Source organism: Nicotiana tabacum, chromosome 16 (genome assembly GCF_000715075.1).
Source record: "Nicotiana tabacum cultivar K326 chromosome 16, ASM71507v2, whole genome shotgun sequence".
In the NCBI taxonomy this organism is placed as follows: Eukaryota; Viridiplantae; Streptophyta; class Magnoliopsida; order Solanales; family Solanaceae; genus Nicotiana; species Nicotiana tabacum.
The window spans coordinates 34,309,909-34,333,378 of NC_134095.1; positions in this window are offsets into that span (position 1 = coordinate 34,309,909).

Below are 23,470 nucleotides of genomic sequence, written 5' to 3' on the forward strand. Positions count from 1 at the left end.
TAGCATTAACTTATTGTGTCAGCTCCATATCTTTGTAATAAATGTACTTTTACTATGTTAGGATATCCCCTCATATATAAGGGGATTCTTGTCATTTTGTAAACATCTGTGGCTCAACACTAAATACACAAGAACATTCTCTTTACTTTCTAACACATTATGTTGATCTTATTACTTCATTTATTGCTCATATTTATTGTGTTCTATCCATTTCTCTTTATTTATTGCTTATTATTGGCCATAAAGGGCCATCATTGATTTTATTATAACTGTTAGCCATCCATCGACTACCTTCAATAGCTCTAAACCGAGCATCAGACTCGACCCTGAGGCCCCCAAATAAGCAAGATCGAGGCCCTGATTGTTGACCATTCGGTTTGATTATGACCTTGCTCTTAAGTTCTTATCTCGTTTCTAGATTTTTCACATAGTATCAACTGCTTAACAACTACCATAAGAATATATCACGTATTTTTAGAACCACAAATCAAATTTAATTGTTATTACCATTTTCACGGTAAACACCTATACTAATAAGAAAATCAAAAAAGAAGAAAAACACATGGGTTTCCTCCCAAGAAGTGCCTGATTTAACATCGCGGCACGACGCATGTTACCATCAATATTTGAGATGGATCATTGCCACCACATGGTTGTCCTTAAACTTGCCAAGATAATGCTTCACTCTGTGCCCATTAACTCTGAAGATTTCACCACTTTTGTTTTTCAAATCAAGAGCACCAAACGGAGTAACGAGAACCACCTCAAAAGGTCCACGCCATTTTGACTTGAGCTTTCCCGAAAACAGTCGTAATCAGGATTTGAATAAGAGAACAAAGTCACCTTCCTTGAATTCCTTGCTACTAGCATACTTGTCATGTAAGAACTTCATCTTGTCCTTATACAAGGACGAGCTGGAATAGGCATGAAACCGGAACTCATCAAGCTCATGAAGTTGCTCCACCCGAAGATTTGTTGCAACATCCCATTCAAGATTTAACTTCCTCAAAGCCCACATGGCCTTATCTCTAACTCAACCGATAGATGGCAAGATTTCCCAAACACCAACCGATACAGATATATAACAATCGGAGTCTTGTAAGTAGTCCTGTAAGCCCAAAAAGCATCATCCAGTTTCTTTGACCAATCGGTCCTATTTGCATTGACAGTCTTTGACAATATGCTCTTAATCTCCATGTTGGAGACCTCAACTTGCCCACTATCCTGAGGATGGTAAGGGGTTAAAACCTTGTGATTGACACCATACCTTGCAAGCAAAGTATCAAATGCCTTATTGTAGAAATGAGAACCCCCATCATTGATGATTACTCTAGGAGTGCCAAATAGAGTAAAGATATTCTTCTTGAGAAAAGCCACCACACTCCGAGCCTCGTTGTTGGGTAAAGCCACGGCCTTAACCCATTTGGAAACATAATAAACAGCCACCAGAATGTACGTGTTGCCACATAAACTCACAAAAGGTCCCATGAAGTCAATGCCCCACACATCAAATATGTCAACCTCAAGAATAGTGGTGAGAGGCATTTCATCCTTCTTTGAAATTCCGCCAGCTCTCTGGCACTCATCACATCTCTTCACAAGATCTCTCGCATCCTTGTACAATGTAGGCCAATAAAATCCACAGCTAAGCACCTTTGAAGCTATCCTCGCCCCACCATGGTGACCACCGTAGGGAGAGGAATGACAAGCATCAAGAATATTCATTTGCTCCTCTTCTGGAACACATCTCTGGATCACACCATCATTGAAAATTTTGGACAAATAAGGCTTATCCCAGTAGTAGTCCAAGCTATCCCGTTTGAGATTCTTCCTTTGGTTAGAAGAGAGCTCACACGGAACAATACCGATCACAAGAAATTTGGCAATATCCGCAAACCAAGGCATGCTATTCACAGATATGGAGAGGAGTTGCTCATTAGGGAATGAATCATTAATTTCGAGGCCATCACAAGACCTCCTCTCCTCCTCCAAGCGGGACAAGTGGTCCGCCACTTGGTTTTCACTCCCTTTCCGCTCAACAATCTCAAGGTCAAACTCTTGAAGCAATAGAACCTATCTCATCAACCTCCCCTTGGAATCCTTCTTTGTCATCTAGTAGCGGAGTGATGCATGGTCAGTATGAACTATCACCTTGGCACCCATGAGATAAGGCCTAAATTTCTCCATTGCAAACATAATTGCTAGCAACTCTTTTTCCGTCACCGTGTAATTCACTTGAGCATCATTCATTATTTTGCTTACATAATGCACCGGGTGAAACATCTTGCTTACTCTTTGACCCAAGACTGCTCCTACCACAACATCACTTGCATCACACATAAGCTTAAAAGGTAAGCTCCAATTGGGTGTGGTAATAATGAGAGTGGTTGTCAATTTGTAATTGAGAAGTTCAAAAGCTTTCATGCATTCCTCATTAAACACGAACTTGACATTCTTTTCCAATAATTTGCACAAAGGGTTCACTACCATAGAAAAGTCTTTGATGAATCTTCGGTAGAACCTCGCATGTCCAAGAAAACTTCTAACCGCCTTGAAAGTAGTAGGAGGAGGAAGCTTTGAAACCACTTCAATTTTCGCCATGTCCACCTCAATACCATTCTTTGAAATCTTATGGCCGAGGACAATGTCCTCCTCGACCATAAAGTGGCATTTCTCCCAGTTAAGCACTAGATTTGTCTCCTCACATCGGGCCAACATTTTGTCAAGCTTTTTCAAACACTCATCAAAAGAGTCACCCACAACACTGAAATCATCCATGAACACTTCCAAGAAGTCCTCCACCATGTCGGTAAATATAGCCATCATACACCGCTGAAAGGTAGCCAGTGCATTACAGAAACCAAATGGCATCCTAGAAAATGCAAAGATGCCATACGGACATGTGAAGGTGGTTTTCTCCTGATCTTTCAGAGCAATCAAAATCTGATTGTAACCTGAGTACCCATCTAAAAGCAATAGAAGGCACGCCCATCAAGTCTATCCAACATCTGGTCAAGAAATGGCAATGGAAAATGATCCTTGCGGGTCACTTTATTTAGCTTCCAGTAGTCCATGCACACCCTCCATCCAGTGACAGTCCTGGTGGGAATCAACTCATTTTGCTCATTGGTGACCACAATCATACCACCCTTGTTCAGCACACATTGCACCAGTGAAGTCCAAGAACTATCCGAGATGGGGTACACAACCCCTGCATCTAGCCACTTGATCACCTCCTTTTTGACAACCTCTTGCATAGCCTCGTTCAACCTCCTTTGATGTTCCACAGAGGGCTTGGCATCATCCTCAAGTATAATCTTGTGCATGCAAAAGGCGGGGCTTATTCCCTAAATATTAGCTAGAGTCCATCCAATTGCCTTCTTCCTTCTTTGGAGCACCTCCAGTGTGGCATCTACCTACACGTTAGTAAGACAAGAGGAAAGAATAACAGGTAAAGTTGAACTAGGGCCCAAGAATTCATACCTGAGGTGTGAAAGCAAAGGCTTCAACTCCAAAATGGGATGTTCCTCAATTGAGGGCTTTGTTAGGGGAGTCTTTCTGTTCTCAAGATCCAAAGAAAGTTTACGAGGCTCATAAGAATAAGAACCCATTCCGTGCAAAGCATTGACACACTCCTCCCGACCTTCATCCTCATTGACATCAAGGTTCAACAATACCGCTTCTAAAGGATCCTCCACATTGATCACGACACTAATATCATCAAATATCACCTCTGTGACAAGATCTACAAAAGAGCAAACTTCAGTACTGTTCGGCTGCTTCATTGATTTGCACACATGAAAGACCATTTTTTCATCACCCACCAGAAAGGTGAGCTCCCCTGCTTCCACATTAGCCAATGCCTTCCCAGTTGCTAGGAAAGGCCTTCCCAATATTATAGGCACCTCTTAGTCGACTTCACAGTCAAGAATCACAAAATCAGCTAGCAAAATAAACTTGTCCACCTGAACAAGAACATCATCAATAATACCAAGCGGCCTCTTCATTGTTCTATCCGCCATTTGAAACCTCATTGAAGTAGGTCTCGGTTGACCAATACCCAAAGTTTTGAACACAGAGTAAGGCATCAAATTGATGCTTGCTCCCAAATCACATAAAGCTTTTGCAAAATATGCACTCCTAATGGTACATGGAATGGTGAAAACTCCGGGATCTTCAAGCTTTGGAGCCATCGAGTGCACAATTATACTTACTTGATGAGTCATTTTGATGATCTCACAATCCATGGATCTCTTTTTAGTCACAAGTCTTTCATGAACTTGGCGTAACCCGGCATTAGCTCACGAGCTTCCACCAAAACATTGATTAACAAGCTCTTCATCATCTCAATAACCTTCTTAAATTGGTTTTCATCCTTTTGCTTCGCAAGCCTTTGAGGGTAAGGTGGAGGAGACCTTGGCAAGGGAGCCTTAGCCTTGGGCACTACCATTTTGGCATGTCTATCATGTGTTCCCTAGACGGGTTCACGTCATTTTGAGTCTCCACCTCATTATCATGAATATCAATCCCCACTTCGGCATTCAAATTCTCTTCATGCACTTGCTCATCAACTATAGGAACATCATCATCTTGTACTTCAACCTCATCACTCATAACTTCCTTTTGCTTGGAAGTGTTCACTTCACCACCTCGACCACTTCTAGTGATCACCACCATTGCATGTCTGGTATTGTCCCCACCCTTCGGATTTATTACCGTATCACTAGGTAGAGCCCCCTTACGGCGAGTATTCAAAGATTGTGAAATCTAGCCAAGTTGAACCTCCAAGTTTTGAATTGAAGTATTGTGGGATGCCAACTGAGCATCAGAGTCGGCATTCTTTTTCATCATTTGTTCAAACATCCTCTCGATCTTTCCCATCTCATTGTTTGATGAGCTAGGACCTTGGGACGGAAATGGAGGCGGGCTATTTGGTTGTTGATACATCGGAGGACTTTGAAAGTCTTGTCCCAAATTTCATTGATTGCCATTATTCCAACCCCCTTAGTTGTTGTTTCCTCCCTAATTGTTATTGTTGCCACTCCAGTTTCCATGGTTGTTCTGGTTGCCCCAATTCTGATTGTTGTTCCCCAAGTTGCTATTTCCCTGTTGGTTTTGATTCCCCTAGTTTCCTTGGGATCTTTACTACTTTCGTTGGTTAGGAGCATTGCCCCTCTGTCCTTGGAAATTGTTCACGTACTGGACTTCTTCACTTTGCTCATCATACCCATCATCTTGATTGAAACCACTGCTACCTTGCTCATATTGATCCGGATTTCCTTGACTTTGTTGCCCTCTTTATCTCCTCTTGTTGACCAACATGTTTACACCTTCCATAGAATTTACTTGTCTCGGTGCTTGAACTTGTTGCAATTGAGCTTTAGCTAACTGGTTCATTATTGTGGTCAACTTTGCTATTGCTTGGCCATGTTCATGGAGCTCTTTGTGCAAGTGAATGACAGTGGGGTCACCCTGTGGCACATTAGCTCGACTTTGCCAAGCTGAGGAAGTATCAGCCATGTCATCAAGAATATCACAAGCCTCAGCATAAGGCAGCTTGATGAAATTACCTCCTGCTAGCTGGTTCACCACACATTGATTGGTCGTGTTTATACTCCGATAAAATGTCTGTTGAATCATTGCTTCAGTCGTATCATTGTTGGGGCATTCCTTGACCATTGTTCTGTATCTATCCTAGATTTCATGAAGGGGCTCATTTTGTTCCTGTTTGAATCTAAGATTTCATACCTCAATGCTGCCATATGTCCCGGTGAGAAAAACTCGGCTATGAACTTATCGGCCAACTCATCCCATGTAGTGATAGAATGGTTAGGGAGTCTCTCGAGCCAGTCCAAAGCTTTCCCTCTAAGTGAGAAAGGGAACAATCTCAATCTCAATGCATCCTCCGACACATTTGTTTGTTTGCTTCCCCAGCAGGTATCCACAAAGCCCTTTAGATGTTTATATGCATTCTGATGGGGAGCACCTGTGAAGTACTCTCGCTGCTCCAATAAAGTCAATATCACATTTGTAATTTGAAAATTGCCCGTCCGGATCCGGGGTGGGACAATTGCACTTGCATATCCTTCATTTTGAAGCACCCTAGGAGCGACTCTTGGAGGAGGTGGGGGAGGGTTTGGAACATTATCATTAGCCTGGTAGCCTCTCCTTTGAGCTTGAGGTAATAAAGGTACCTCATCTTCACCATTATCATCTACCTCCTCCCCCGGAATAGCATTTCCAAGATTATCATTGATCGGCATTTTGTACCTGAATTGATGACACACACAAGTTAGTAACATAGAAGGAAAGAAAAACAAGACACAAAACTAGTTAGATAGATAGCCAAAACCGTTTAGCTTCCCTAACAATGGCGCCAAAAAGTGATCGGAGCCAACCCTACACCACTATAGAATGGCAAGAGCGGTCGATGCAGCTTTTACCCGAAAATTCGGGATCGAATCCACAGAGAGATAAGTTATGTTTGGAATTGGATTCCTATCTAATTTAGCAATGTGCGATGTTCTTAATTGCACTTCCAATCATTCTTTGTTTGTTTTCTATTCTACTTTAATACTAATAATGCAAGAAAATAAGATAAGTATGATGTTTTTGTGAGGGTTTTCTTAATTGGTCTAAGGCACTAGGGAAGTTACTTGCACCTAGGTGGGTATCTAACATGATCTAAAACTTAGGATAAATTTGTTATAATTGGGATCATGATATAGCCATTGCACATAACTACTCACTCTATACCTCTCGGTAGTTTGAGTGACTTTGCCCTAATTGGCTTTCTCAAGCCCAATTGGGTGTTCAAACAATGCAAGCAAAATTGGCTCAAGTCGGGTATTACTATCTCTAGGTTTAACCCTTTAATTGGGGCTATCAATCTCTTGAATGCACCCCAATTCCTTGTTGGCCTGAAATTCCTAGACTTAGTTTCTCTTTCTCAAGAAGAGCCTAAGTCAAAAAGGCACAAATCAGTATTTGCAACCACTAATTTAACATTTAAAGAATAAATTAAGCCAAATATCATTCAACCATAAATATTCAAGCCCTAAAATTGAAGACCCAATAAATACCCACACTAGGGTTGAGCCATAACCCTAGCTAATGAGTTTAGCTACTCATAATAAAAGAAGAAACTAAAGATTTAGATGAAATATAACCCATAGAAAGTAATTACAAGAGAGGAATCTAAGATTAATGGTTAACAAAGATCTAAAATTACTCAAAAAGGTTAAAAACAGTGGTTCACATGCTCAGCTAATAACAAATGACCTAAAAATCTGAAAAAGAACTATTTATACACAGCTATATTTTCCTGGACAAAATTGCCCCTACGGAGGTTCTGCTGACAACGGAAAATGGACCGCTACAGTGTTAGGACTACTGCGGCCACGTAAAAGCCACCGCGGACCACGGCCTTCAACTTTTTGCTTCACTTCTGTTCTCTGATACTTGCTTCTGCTGAGGGCGATAAAATGACTGTTGCCGCACTAAGGCTACCGCTGCCGCGCAATTTCACCACGGGCACCGGTGACTATTAAAGCTTAAAACTGCAGCTCTCTGAACTTTTCCACCGCTGAGAGCATAAACAAGACTGCCTTAGCGGTGGAACCTCCGCGTCAGCGCTCCTTTGACTCAGCTTTTGATCTTGTGCAGGTTTCACTCCTTTATGAGCTGATTTTGACTTTCTTGTCTCTTTTTGATCAAACACTGCAAACAAGCACATTAAGTTACCTTTCCGGGATAATTGTACACATTTTAATCCAAAACTCAAGCAAAAAGGAGCATAAATTAGGATAGATTCCCTAGTTATCAGATGCTCATGACTAGTGATATCCCGATGTCGGGCTTTCTTTTACGCACTTTTGTTTTGATTTGAACTTCTATATGAAGGTTTTATATTGAATAGCTTTGGGATTATCTTTGAAATAAAAATATCGGTTTTATTTTGGTAATGTGTCGGCTTGACTAGTACCACGATAGGCGCCATCATGACCGGGTTAGTTTTAGGGTTGTGGCAAGTTGGTATCAGAGCCTAGGTTACATAGGTCTCATGAGTCATGAGCGGTTTAGTGGAGTCCTTGCGGATCTGTACGGGGATGTCTGTACTTATCTTCGAGAGGTTGCAGAACCCTTAGGAAACTTCACATTCTTGAATTCTTATCGTTCGACATTGATTCAGCTTGAAGCGTAACTCTTTGAATTCCTTCCATGCATTTTTATGCGTGTGTGAGCACTCAGTATCAGCTGTGCATTGATGTCTTGTGATTCCCTAGATGAAGTGCGAGAGGTGATTTTGATATGCTGATGATGGGCCAGTCTGGACGACTTGAGGCCGGATTTTGACTGTAGCTTGAGCACTAAGGTGTTGATTGTCTAAGCACGTGCTTTTGGAATTATATGTCCGGTGGTGTCCCTATTAGTGGAATTTGTGGCCGGATGGATACATGATGAGTATGATGTGACTGCGAGATGTGTTTATACGATTTGAATGTGACGAGAAGGGTATGCTTGAGGTGTAGAAAGAACTATTTGGTGCTTGATTTCCATCTTGATTTGACGTATAATCTCGAGGTATGGGTGTGTTAAAGGATCTCTTCATGTTATTTAGTTGAGGAGTGAAGTTGATTTCTCGTATTGTGATATGAGTTCAGACTCAGGAAGATTAGGTGATTGTATAATGTTTATGACTGTGGAAGGGTATAGAGAGGTCGACTTGAGGCAAAGCAGGTGGGTTATCTCCTGTAGAGTGTTCTGAGGTTTGTGTGATCCCTATGTTGTTTGTTGGGAGTCCTCTTTTACTAGTGAAATATATGTGTTTCAATTTGAGTTTGGATCACTTCTGAGAGTAGGCTTGACTGTTACGAGGGTGAATGCGAGATTTGCAGATGATTTGAAATACTAGATGGTTTGTGTTGCATGAGCTTATGAAGGATTTAGTTGAATCTCACTATGGTATTATGGCAGTAGTAGAGTATGGGCATTGTGAGATTTTGTGTGTTTTGATCTATGGATTTGAGCCAAGTGGGGGAGTCTGCTATTGATAAGTTGATTACACCGACTAAGTGTCATATTAGTTTCAGTTTGAGGTATACTGGTGAATCAGTTATGACTTGCAGAGGTTGAGATCAAGGATGACTCGAGTAAAGGGGACTTTTGGATACGAGTTGTATTAGGCTTTATGAGTATATGAGAATCATGGAATGATTTGAGTCATTATTGGTGAAGGATGTAGTATGCGTGGAGCAGAAATTTATCTGGTTGCATTAAGTGGGGTTACTTCCTTGGGTGTTGGAGTGCTAATGGGGCACATGTCGATTGGCCCATTTGATCAGTTTAATTGAGATTTTAGCAGAGTGGATAACTCTCGAGAATGGTTCTACTGAATTCAAGATTTATATGTGGCAATTGAGAATTTTTGCGGATTTCTATGTGGCTAAAAGCTGAGAGTTACATTGGATGATGTCGAGTGACATTATTTCTGCATTGTTATGGATTCTACATTTCAGTATCAGGGAAGTAAGATGAACAACTTGAAATTCACAGAAGGTCTCTTCAAAGTGGGTATCTCGGTTGTGGTACTTTTGGGGTGCTTAAGAAAGTTTTCAGCGGCTTATGAGCCTTAGGGCAGTGTGGTTTTATGTTAGGGTCTCATGTGGTGAGTTTGGATTGAGGATTGTGGTAGTATGGTGAGGAGAAGTATCAATGTGAAGGCAATTCAGAAGGAACTCGGATAAACAGGATAACTTGGTAGTAGGTTAGATCGGCATGGTAATGGGTATGATTAGTTCTTTGGGTGCTTATGAGGTAATGAGTTTCTACAGGTGTTTCATGGAAATGCTCTTGGGTTTTGGTGACCTTCTTAGCTTGGTTGAGTTAGAAAGATTCAATCCTGACGGTTGGGTTTTGTGCAAATGGGATTCGGAGGGTTCTCAATGAGTTCTACCATGGTTAGAGGTGTATATTTCCTACCGGTGTGTGGAACATGTTGCAAATAGGGATTTTCTCCTAGATGAGATCAAATGGAAGGTTTCTAACTAGTTGAGTATGTAGTTACTGTGACTCGGAGTGGATTATGAGGTTTTCATACTTTTCATACGATGGCATGGTACATGCAGTATGTTGTGTGGGATTGAGATTTGTATGAGCAAGGTCACAATGTATCCTTAGGCAACATGGGCAGTTTCAGATGATTATGTAAATGATATTACTAATTGGTATGGCTTGCGGAGAGTATACATTTCAGAAAGGGTGATGTGTTTGAGTTATGAATACTTCATTATATTGCGGCACTCTCTTGTTTGATCGACTGTTGGAGTTCAAATTTTGCTTTGTGGCATAGAAGAATTTTAGAAGTATTCCTCGTGGGATGACCGTGTAATTGGAGAAGTGTGGACATTTCCGGCAGTGGAGTTGAGATCAGAGATGGTGATTCGTATATTCTATGGATTTGGAGACTGGGAAATTCTTGTGAGTAGATTGTCTCGTGGCTGTGGACTGTAAAAATGTAGCCAAGGTTAGTCAGAGGTTAGTATGTGTTATGATTCAGTCATTGTGGGTTTTCAGGGGTTATTTATTTATTGTGGGAGACCAGAGCTAATTTGGGGGTTCATTAGTAGGCCCAATATGGATGTGTGAGAGTCGGGTTTGTTGACTCTGGACTGCTATTGTTGAGGGAGGTGCCATTCAATGGTTTTTGAGCTTATTCGTGTTCTGAAATGATTTGTGAGTTACCCTTCTATGTTACGAGGAGTTGTGAATCATTGGTTATATGCACACATGGTGTGGTTCTATTTGGGCTTATAGCGGGAATTTGAGCAAGATGAGTATTCAGGTATTGCATGATCGAATGTGTGTTGGCTATGTTATTTTCGGATGGTGGCATTGTGTTGTTTGCTCTCCGTGGTTGTGGTAATGCACTTTGGGTTCTTGATGTCGAATTTCGAATGGTTATGGATTTTGAGCAAGGTGGCTCGAGGTATATAATGCAGATTGGCGTTTGGATGGCGTAACGCATTATCGCTGAGTTATGTAGAGGTATGATCCTTGGTGTCAAAATTCGTGTGTTTTGGTTCTATGATGCGTGCTAGGCTCTTAGCATGGTGTTGTGATGGTACTTGTTAAGCGGGCGGGACAGTCCTCTTGTTTAATCATTTTCCATGATTTGAGTACATTTGGGATGTTGCTATTGGGTGCACGAACTGCATAGGTTATGGCTTTGGATTGTATTGATGTGTCATGCCATCAGAGTGGTCGTGTTGGATGAGATAAGGTCATTGGACCTGGAATGAATACTATCAGAATTGGTTATAGTATGGTTGGAAGGACAATATCAGAAGTCGGCTTAGAAATATGCTATAGTTACTGTCAGAGAGGGGGGAGCTCCATGACTTGTTGATCTGACGAATGGTTATGAGTTTCTACGTGTTTCTTTCACCATTGGCAGTATATGAAAGTGTTAGAATGAGGCTTTGTTTGATAAGAGGTTTATTACCAGTATTGGGTTGTTTTGAGCAGCTACTATGATTAGAAGTTATTGCTATGAGTGTTTGAGTTATGTGGTATATCATGTGATTACATCTTGGGTTACGGATATGGTTTGATACAGCTAGTTCGGACTTATACAGTGTGTAGATGCAAGATTCTTATCTTACAGAAATTTTCGAATGTTGGAAATTGTGTTCTAAGACTTATGGGCTAGGTTGGATTAAGAAATTTCAGTCATGCTGTGTCATCAGACCTATATGGGATATGGTGACGTGGGATCATCCCCAGGTATGTGCATAGTGAGGTTACACGGCAATTTGATGGCTTTTGGAACAACTCTTGGCATGTTCGAGGATGAATGTATGTTTAAGTGGGGGAGGATGTAACGACCCGACCAGTCGTTTTGAGCATTTACACTTCGCTTGGTTGTTTGAGGGCATGAGTAGCTCCGTATGAAGTATTATGACTTATATGGATCGTCGGTTTTGATTTTCAGGTTATTCAAAATTCAAATTGGAAGAATGATTCTCAGCTAGAAGCTTTAAATTTGAAAGGTTTGACCAAGTTTAGACTTTTAGTATTTGACCTCGGATTTGAATTTTGATGGTTCCGTTAGCTCCACTAGGTAATTTTGTACATAGAAGCGCGTCCGGAATGTAATTTGGAGGTCTATGGTAGAATTTGGCATGAATCGGCGAAAGTTGGAATTTTGGCAATTTTGGTTGGAGTGAAATTTTTTATATCTGGGTCGGAATGGAATTTCGGAAGTTGGAGTAGGTTTGTGATGTCATTTTTGACTTGTGTGTAAAATATGAGCTCATTCGAACGTGATTTGATAAGTTTTGGCGTCGTTTGTGGAATTTGAAAGTTTAGAAGTTCTTACGCTTGAATCCGGGGGTAATTTGGTGTTTTGATATTATTTTGAGTGATTCAAAGGTTTGAATAAGTTTGAATGATGTTATGGGATGTGTTGGTATGTTTAGTTGAGGTCCCGAGGGCCTCGGGTAAGTTTCAGGTGGTTAATGGATCATTATTTGGCTTTAGAAGTTGGCAGATTTCTGGTATTTTGTTGCAGAGAATTCCTTCATCGCATTCACGAAGAGTTATAGTGAGCTGAGGGATTTTTGTTCTTTGCGTTCGCGAAGGGGAGGCCGTGAACGCAAAGGTTTGATCTGAGTATGCATCGTGGACGCGTATGAGGGGCAGTGTTCACGAAGAGAAGTGGAGGCAGCTGGGGACCCCAGGCCGTTGGTTTACGCATTTGCGAGGAGGGCGTCACGTTCGCGATGTGTTGAGATGGTTAAGGTACACGTTCGCGATGTGTTGAGCTGGTTAAGGTACACGTTCGCGAGTGGGGTATCGTGTTCGCGTAGAAGGATTTCCCAGGCTGAAGCCGTTGTGCTTCGCGAATGCGAGGGCACTACTGCGTTCCCGAAGAGGAAAATCTGGGAAGACATTGTTATATTCAAAATCGAGGGTTTGAGTCATTTTTCATATTTTGAGCTAGAGACCACGAATTTGGGCAATATTTGAAGGCATTTTCAGGGAGTTGATTGGGGTAAGTGTTCCTCACTTGATTTTGGTTAAATTCCATGATTGTATCTTGATTTATATGATCTAAATTGGGAATTGGGGTGAAAATTGGGGGGAAAATGGAAGAGTTCTTGAGAGAGTAATTTGGAGATTTGAGGGACCAAATGAAGTCGAATTTTGATGAAATTGGTGTCGTGCCCCCTTTTTTCTTGTGAAATCGGGTTTCGACATTTCTAGGACAACTCCTTTTTAAGAGGGTAGGAAAATTGGAATTGAAAGAGTCGCCACCTAACAGATTAAGTTGTATTAGGGCACCTAGAGTAGATAACTCATGTTGTACCAGTTTACATCACTAGAGATCGGGTAAGGGCTCGAAATTACCTTGAGGGGAAGGTGTTAGGCACCCCTCGAGGTCCACAACGATGGGTCCCGGCCAAACTCAATTTAAGCGAATTAGTCTGAAAAAGGAAGAAAATAATTTGGACAAATATTATATTCAATTTATTTTAGCCTATAGGATCATTCCATGCAATACATTGTAACTCCCTTAAGTCGGGGTGTTACTCATAGCATTAGCACACAGACTATCATCTCCTTACTACCCAATTACTATCTTTAAGTTGTTACTTAAGCATTCTAGTAGTTTCTAGATTGTTCATTATGTGTGCACTACCCATCCCTTACCTAAGGCCCTAGACGTATTAGGACCTCTATTTGGGATGGTTCTAGACCAACCTATGTTGCTTAAAAATGTGAAATCTAGGCGACAAACAAAAACAAATAGGACTTTCAGATAAAGAATAAGCATGGGCTCACCTTGACCTCCATACATAGACAACAAAAGTAGGCAATTGAATCAGCAAACTTTATTAACTTTTGAATCCTATAGGCAGGATATCTATGTGAGAAAACAGAGTGCAGAGACAACTTTGTTAAGGTGAGCATTAAGACCTATTAGTTTGCCTACTGATTTTATTCAGCATGAATCTGGGCACTTCAGGCAGTAATATGTCACAATTATAAACCCAGAATCGTGAATAAGTCCTACGAATATATTGCTTAAGTGATTGACAATAGCGAATGAATTCAGGACCGATCGACAGAATCCTAAAGGCATTATTTCTACAAGCTTGTTGATTATAGACTATAGATATGGTTTCTAAACGTAGCACTGATTTTGACTTGCAGGGATACCTTTTAATACTATAGGCATGATTTCTAATTATTGAATTGATTTTAGTCCTATAGGCATGATTTCTAGGTTTGAATGGATTTAAATCCTATAGGCATGATATCTATTAATTGTGTACGGGCAAAAATTAAATAGATTGCCATGAAGGATAGTTAATTCAAATAAGATCCTATAGCCATGCTTGCTCATGCACATTTGTTGGAAACATGTACAAATCCTATGAGCGGAATTTCTAATATATAGAATTAAATGAAAGTCCTATAATCAGGATTTCTAATATGCCAATGTAAAAATACAGAAAAATGATCATGAAAGCCCTATAGGAAGGATGTCTAAACACAGTATAGAACTCACATGGTTTTCACTTAAATGAACAAAATTGACAGCATAATTAGATCCTATAGGTAGGATTTCTACCCAAGTTTTAACAAAAGATATAAGAAAAAAAATCCCCAACTTTACTAGATATCCCTGAATCTGTCATTACAAAGTTATTACAGCCCAGAATAACAAACGAATTACATAATAATAACGAGACACTATAGGGAGCCTTCATAGGCCCAAGTGAACCTGGGAACCAGGGTTCCAACATAACAATAGCATAGTGATTCCTCCATAGTCCATTTGAAACAGGTTTCCAGTGTGTCAAAGTTCCCAAGGGCCTCAGGGATCCCGGGCAATGCTCATACTAGAACCACATATTCAGAAAATAATTCATAAGAGATTGGAAAACCAGCCCCAGTGCGTCAGAGTTCAAAACAGTCTCATGTGGACCCTAGGCAGTGCTCACACTGGGGTGGTTGAGAAACTAAGGGACTAAGAGTATATAAAAGAGAGAAGGGGCAGGTTTTTTACAAGATAGTTGGATTTCAGAAGAAACGGGTTTCAGAACACAAAGTTGCAGGCAGAGCTGCACCGAGAAAAACAAACAGAGTTCATGCTTAAACACATAGTTCACATAAGCTGGAGTCTAACTAAGCAAAATACTTATGCTAGTACTTAAGCCAATCAGGGTCTAATCACAAAAAACAATTAGGAAGAAACATTTGAGTTGACCAAACATGTTAATTAAATAGACAAGACACATGAGTTAGGCAACAAGCTAGCCGATTACATGTATATGGTGTGCAAAGTTCAGAACAGGTATAGAATTAACAAAAGTACATGAGACAATTTAAACCTTAGGCTAAACTATAAAAATGATTCATATTATTCAGAATAACTTAGTCTTAAGTTAACAATGTCACTAAATGAGATCATATAATCATATAAAGGACAAAGTCATGCTGGGAATTGAAACAGACTAGTCAATCAAAGCATAGAGAATGGAATTGCAAAGGTTAGGGCATACCAGTTAAATAAGAAAATAAGCAAGTATGCCACAACAGGGAAATCCCAGAATAACTTGGCCTTGACTTTTAGCCGACCAAAATCAAGAGACACTTAGCACAGAAATCAGAACACCAGAGAGAGCTTGAGTTTTTAGTGAGAAATATGAGAGTTCGAGTCTTTTCTTTAAGGGGAAAGGGGAGAAGTGTTTAAATAGCGTTCAACTAAGTAAGCAAATAAGGGAAGCAATCAAACACACATAAACAAGGGAAGAAAATAATCACAAAATCAATTGAAATCTCGTTTAAGGACAGATGGTACAGAGTTCAGTCAATTAACAGGGCATAATAGCGTGTACTTAGGCGAGTAACACTTAGAATAAGGAAGATATCAATTAATAAATAGTTTCAAGGCAAAATAAGGTAAGAACTAAAGGAAACATGGTAGATTGAACAGAATAAGGAAAATATCAATCCCATACGGGAAAGGAAAGAGCACGGAGAATTAGTAAGAGTCTCAAACCCTAGTTTTAGGGAAAATCATAGTACCAAGATATGCACAAAAGCAATACCATAAGATAGATATAGACCCAAATAGCACTAAAAATCAAAGAGTCAAACTAATTTTGGTCTAATTTAAGAGAATCTGAGAACCCTAAGTTTAGGGTAAGTAAATATTAGTCAGAAATATCTATGAAAAATCATAAGAGATGCACATAGATGGATACACGGAAACATTACAGAAGATATTCAACCAAATAGAACCACAACAGATCTTAAAAGATCTAAGCCATAATTTTAGGGCAAAATAAATTAGGTGGAAAACTTTTTAACGAAATCACGAAAAATATTCATAAGTAGACATGCATAAATATAGATGACATTTAAAAAAAAAGAACAAAATATTAACAGATCTTAAAAGATCTAAACCACTGCTTTAGAGTAAACAAAGATTAAAGAAAATCTCGAATATTTATACTTGAAAAGATGAAGAATGACCATAGATGAAGAATGGAGAAAGGTTCGAACCAGATTTGGTCCAAATATAGGGAAATCGGCTTGCCATGTTAGGCAAGCTATTAGGTTATATCATAATCAAGTAGCGAGATAAGACCAATAAGGTAAGAAAATCATCAAGGGATTCCACATCCGGTTGGAATCGAAGAAGGAAACTAAGTGACATTGTTAGGGTTTCAGAGATGAAGAGAGGAGAAGATGAGAGAGGGAGTGTATAGAGACGGCGGGCGGGGTGAAATGATTAGGGTTTAGATGGGTTAGGTTAATTAAAAAGGGTTGGGGTGATGTGGACCGTTGATTTCGGAGATCAATGGTCCTGATTCAAGGGTTCTGGGTCGGGTTATAATATACGGGTGTGGGATTGGTTAAGGGTATTGGGTATTTGATGTTGGGCTGGTGTATTGAGCTGGGGGTAATTGGGTAGTGTATACGTCCGAAATTGGGTTTTTAGGGGCTAGATTTTAAATACCCAATTAAATCAAAGAACTAATTTATAAAAATTAATAAATAATAAAGATGTCATTTGTGCATGAAAAATGATTTTCAAATAATTACTTTAACATTACAAAAATATAAAAAGTCATTTTATATATAGATAATGTAATTATGCATATATGTGCTATTATTGCAAAGTTATTGCAATTACAACTTAAAGATGCAAATATAATTATACATAAAATGTTTAAAGCTTAATATGAATATAAATGATAAAAATTAAGTAATAAATCATTATGAAATTATTTGTTATACAATTAATAATTATTTAGATAATAAAATGCTGGAATAAATTGATTAAAAGCCTTTAAAAATTATAGAAAATTATGAAGAAATACTGGTTGATGCTCATGCACTATTTCAAAGGTATATATGTATTTTAAAAATATATATGGAAAAATTGGGTATCAACAGCTGGCCCTCTTTACCTGGAAAGAATGAAAGAGTTATCGGGTAAAGACATAATGATCAATTTTGACCGAATAGGGTGATTTGAAAGATATAGGCCGCACTCCGGTTTTCGAGCTGCCTACATATCCCTAGTTTTATAGGAATCAGGCCATGTGTAGTTATGGACCCAACGGTGAATGAAACCGATGAAATTGTTATAGAAATGGTCGTATATTTTGGAAAGGGTTCCTTTTGGGAAGGATAGTATCGGATGGGTTTATGCGGAGTTATGAAGGTGGATCTGAATCGTAACGGATGTATCACAGGGCAGATATCTAAACGGTCATAGAATAAAGGCAACTAATTGATGGGAATCGATTATGTTTGAAATAATGGCAAGGTGTAAATGGTATGAACGGAAACCGGAGCGAAGGTTGCTCCCGTTTGAAGAACGGTTACTTCCTGGATTACCTGCAAAACTTAAAACACAATGAATGCAAGTATATAGATTACTGCGAGAATTTAAACATGATGAAAATTCCCTTTGGACCATAAAGGTTGTCTGTAGATAGTGAGGATGACGTTGTTAGACCATGACGTCCCGGGCAATGAATAATGAGATAAGGGATTCACGGGCCATGAAATGATGTTCTTGGGCCATGAGAATGGTGCCTTTGAATCATGACGCCTTTGAATAATGATGTACAGTATTAAGAGATCCTCAGGCCATGACATGGTGTCTTCAGGCTATGAGGATGATGCCTTCGGACTATGACGCCTTTGGACAAGTTGGCTATACATCAACCCATGAAGGGAAAAGATATGATACCAAGGTAATAACAAGGCAAAGCTTAGTCTTGTACGAAGTTTGGGGGCAGAGCTTAGCCTCGAAAGAAGAGGATAATGCAAGGTTTGGAATAGAGCAATGCTTAGCCTTATGCAAATGGGGAGGCAAGGCTTAGCCTCATGCAAGAATTGAGACAGGGCTTAGTCTCATGAAAGGATCGAGACAAAACTTAGTCTCATGCAAAGAGAAGGCAATGCTCAGCCTTAAGCAGGTAGGGAGGCAGGGCGTAGCCTCATGCAATGATCGAGACAGAGCTTAGTATCATGCAAAGAGAAGGCAATGCTTAGCCTTATGCAAATAGGGAGGCAGGGCTTAGCCTCGTGCAAATAGAATTCAATGCTTAGCCTTATGCAAATATGGAGGCATGGCTTAGCCTCATGCAAGGTTTGAGACAGGGCTTAGTCTCATGTAGAGAGAAGGCAATGCTTAGCCTTATGCAGGTAGGGAGGTAGGGCTTAGCCTTGCAAGGATCGAGATAGATCTTAGTCTCATGCAAAGAGAAGGCAATGTTTAGCCTTATGCAGGTAGAGAGGCAGGGCTTAGCCTCATGCAAGGATCGAGACAGAGCTTAGTCTCATGCAAAGAGAAGGTAATGCTTAGCCTTATGCAAATAGGGAGGTAGGGCTTAGCCTCATGCAAGGATCGGGACAGAGCTTAGTCTCATGCAAAGAGAAGGCAATGCTTAGCCTTATGCAAATAGGGAGGAAGGGCTTAGTCTTATGCAAGGATTGAGACAGAGCTTAGTTTCATGCAAAGAGAAGGCAATGCTCAGCCTTATGCAGGTAGGGAGGCAGGGCTTAGCCTCATGCAAGGATCGAGACAGAGATTAATCTCTTGCAAAGAGAAGGCAATACTTAACCTTATGCAAATAGGGAGGCAGGACTTAGCCTCATGCAAATATAAGGCAATGCTTAGCCTTATGCAAATATAGAGGCAGGGCTTAGCCTCATGCAAGGTTTGAGACAGGGCTTAGCCTCATGCAAGGATCGAGACAGAGCTTAGTCTCATGCAAAGAGAAGGCAATGCTTAGCCTTATGCAAATATGGAGGCAAGGCTTAGCCTCATGCAAGGATCAAGGCAGAGCTTAGTCTCATGCAAAGTGAAGGCAATGCTTAGCCTTATTCAAGTGGGGAGGTAAGGCTTAGCCTCATGCAAGGATTGAGACATAGCTTAGTCTCATGCAAAGAGAAGGCAATGCTTAGCCTTATGCAAATAGGGAGGCAGAGGTTAGCCTCATGCAAAATTTGACACAGTGCTTAGTCTCATGTAGAGGAAGATAGCAAGTAGGAGTAGAATATTTCTTAGTTGGAGATATATTTGCACTTGGTAGTCCGGTTGTTATGAAGGCAATGATTTTAAGACGCATGTACTTGCGGTTATTCCTTGTCCCTGCATTCAAAGAAAAATCGTGAGTTTTGTGGGGGAGGTTGGTTCGTGCCTTTGTCTGCTTGCTTTACTTTGCTTTGCTCTGGAGACCCTATTCAAGTTACCCTGGGTAACACCTGGCTGCCAGAGAAATAAGGTTTTTGAAAAATATGCACTTGTTGATGAAATAGAATCATTTTAGAAAACATAATGGTATCAAGTAAATTAGATGAAATAATGATTGCGACACTTTAGAGACATTGGGGCTTCTTTGCATTAAAATTTTGAGGGTTCTCCTCAAAATTATGCCCCAGTTTAGTAAGTGATCCTTCGGTCGTTCTGCATGTGACGAAGTTTGTTGGATCTATTCCGGAATTTTGAGAATCTTTCCCAAAATTCTGCCCTAGTTATTTAACTAATTTTCTGACTATCTTACATATGATGACGTCAGTTGGACTTGCTCCTGAATTTTGAGGGTCCTCCTCAAAATTCTACCCTAGTTTCTGGTTCTGGAGGAAATGATGATTTATTAAGATGTGACTGAACCCATAGGGATGCCTATGTATCCCCTCTTAAACAGGAATCAGGTCAAGCGTAGTTCAGTTACATCAAATGAAGAAATGTAAACAATCTAAACATAGTATCTCTTGATTGCATCTGAATTGATAGGTTTTGGCTAAACTTCTCCGTCCATTTCCACAAGTATGAGTGCTCCTCCTATTAGTACCATGTGGACCATGTAGGGCCCTTGCCAATTGGGTGAAAATTTTCCTTTGGCTTCATCTTGATGTGGGAAGATTCGCTTCAACACCAGCTTCCCCGGTGTGAATTGTCTTGGTCTGACCCTTTTGTTAAAGGCTCTGGACATTCTGTTTTGATAAACCTAACCATGACACACTGCATTCATTCTTTTTCCATATATGAGGGCTAGTTGCTCATAGTGGCTCATTATCCATTCTGCATCACTGAGTTTGGCTTCTTGTATGATCCTTAAAGAAGGAATTTCTACCTCGGCGGGAATGATGGCTTCGGTACAGTAAACCAGCAAATAGGGAATTACCCTAGTTGATGTGCGTACTGTGGTACGGTATCCCAATAAGGCGAATGGTAACGTCTCGTGCCATTTCTTGTGATTTTCTACCATTTTCCTTAGTATCTTCTTGATATTCTTGTTGGTAGCTTCTACGCCTCCGTTCATTTGAGGCATGTATGCTAGGGAATGTTTGTGCTTGATTTTAAAAGTTTCTCACATTGCTTTCATCAGATCACTGTTGAGATTGGCAGCATTATCAGTGATGATGGATCGGGAACCCCGAACCCACAAACAATACGATCCCTGACAAAATTTGTGACGACTTTCTTGGTTACATCTTTGTAAGATGCAGCCTCTACCCATTTTTTATAGTAATCAATGGCCACTAAAATGAACCTATGCCCGTTAGAAGCAATGGGCTCGATCGGACCAATGACATCCAAGCCCCAAGCGGCAAAAGGCCAAGGTGCACTTGTTGCATTGAGCTCATTTGGTGGTACCCTTATCATGTCTATATGTACCTTGCATTGGTGGCATTTCTGGACATACCATATGCAATCTGTTTCCATAGTCATCCAAAAATATCCAGCTCTTAGTATTTTCTTGGCTAGAACAAAACTGTTCATATATGGTCCGCAGGTTCTGGCATGTATTTACTCGAGCAATTTGGAAGCTTCTTTGGCTTCAACACACCTTAATAGTCCTAGATCAGGTGTTCTCCTATACAAAATTCCTCCGCTTTGGAAGAAATGATTGGAAAGTCTACGCAGTGTACGTTTTTTGAGTATGGTTTTCCTGCTCTAGGTATTCTCCTTTCGCCAAATATTCGTTGATGTCGTGGAACCATGGGTTTCCGTCCGTTTCTTCTTCAACATGAGCACAATAATCTGGTTAACTATGGATCCTTACTGGGATGGGATCGATGAAATTCTTATCTGGATGTTGTATCATGGACGACAAAGTAGCTAGTACGTTTTTAATTTTTTCTGGATTCTTGGATAATGTTTGAATTCTATCTTCGTGAACCTCTTCATCAGTTCTTGCACATGATATAGGTATGGTAGTATCTTGGTATTTTTCGGAGCCCATTCTCCTTGAATTTGATGTACCAGAAGATCCGAATCACCAATTACCATCAACTCTTGTATATTCATGCCGATGGCCAAATTGAGTCCCATGATGCAAGCCTTATATTCTGCCATATTGTTGGTGCATGGAAACCTAAGCTTTGTTGTGATGACCCGGCCGGTCGTCTTAAGAATTAATGCCCCGATACCCTATTAACTGCTTTCCCTATGTTTATTTCTGCTATTTTGATTTGACAGGATGTCCGGTTTTGAGTTTCGGAGAGTTTTGGGACACTTAGTCCCTAAATGAGAGCTTAAGTGTTGGAAATTTGATCGTAGTCAGAATAGTGTGAAGATGACCTCGGAATGGAATTCCGATGGTTCTGTTTTGGGTGATTTCGGGCTTAGGGGCATGTTCGAATTGTGTTTTGGAGGTCCGTAGCTAATTTAGGCTTGAAATGCCGAAAGTCGAATTTTGAAGTTTCCGGTTCGATAGTGAGATTTTGATTCGAGGGTCGGAATGGAATTCCGGAAGTTGGAGTAGCTCCGTAGTGTTTAATGTGACGTGTGTGCAAAATTTCAGGTCATTCGGACGAGGTTTGATAGACTTTTTGATCTAAAGCGTATTTTTAGAGTCTTGGAGTTCTTAGGCTTGAATCCGTGGTTGATTCGTAATTTCGATGTTGTTTTAGGTGTTTAAGGATTGGTAAAAGTTTGGACAGTGGTATTGGACTTGTTGGTGCCTTTGGTTGAGGTTCCGAGGGCCTCGGGATGGTTTCGGGAGGTTGTCGGAAGAATTTGGAATTGTTTGAGCAACTTCAGCTGTTGGTCTTCTATCATAACCGCACCTGCAGTTGGGTCCCGCGGATGCATAGCCGGAGAAGCGGCATTGTCATCGCAGAAGCAAAAATGGGGAGGAACAGCAGGAGCCGCAGAAGCGGGCAATTTACCGCAGAAGAGGTATCGTATCTACGCATGGGGAGTCGCAGGTGCGGAAGGCTGAGTTTAATGATTTTCGCAGATGAGACCCTTGTTCTGCAAAAGCGGGACCACATGTGTGGTCCCATGACTGCAGAAGAGGATTAGCTGGGCAGAAACATATAAATTCTTGCCTTCGCGAATTTGAGCTATTTTCACCTCTTTTCAAACGGGAAGAAGCCTTGGGGAGCATTTTCAAGAGAGATTTTTAGAGTAATTCATTGGGGTAAGATCTTTGGTCCCTAAACGCGTTATTAGGGTGATTTTTATCATTATAAACATGAAACTTTAAGGAAAATCAGTGGTAATTTGGGGGTTAGGGCTTGACTAATTAGAGACCTTTGACTGATGATTTGAGGGACCATTTTGAGGTCCGATTTTGGTACTTTTGGTATGAATGAACTTTTGAGAGTGTGAGGATTCTAGAAATGTAAAGTTTACCTGATTCCGAGATGTGGGCCCGAGGGGTGTTTTTGTCATTTTACCTAATTTTGCGTATTAACTTAGAATTTCTTTGTAGAATCAGTTACTCGAAGTGTTATTTACATTATGAAATTGAATTGAATAGATTTGGGCCATTTGGAGTCGAGTACTCATAGCAAGAGCATGGTTTCGGATTGATTTGAGCTGGTTCGAGGTAAGCTTGCCTAACCTTGTGTGGGGGACTTTCCCCTTAGGATTTGGTATATTTGATAATTGAAATGCCTTGTACGTGAGGGGACGAGTGTG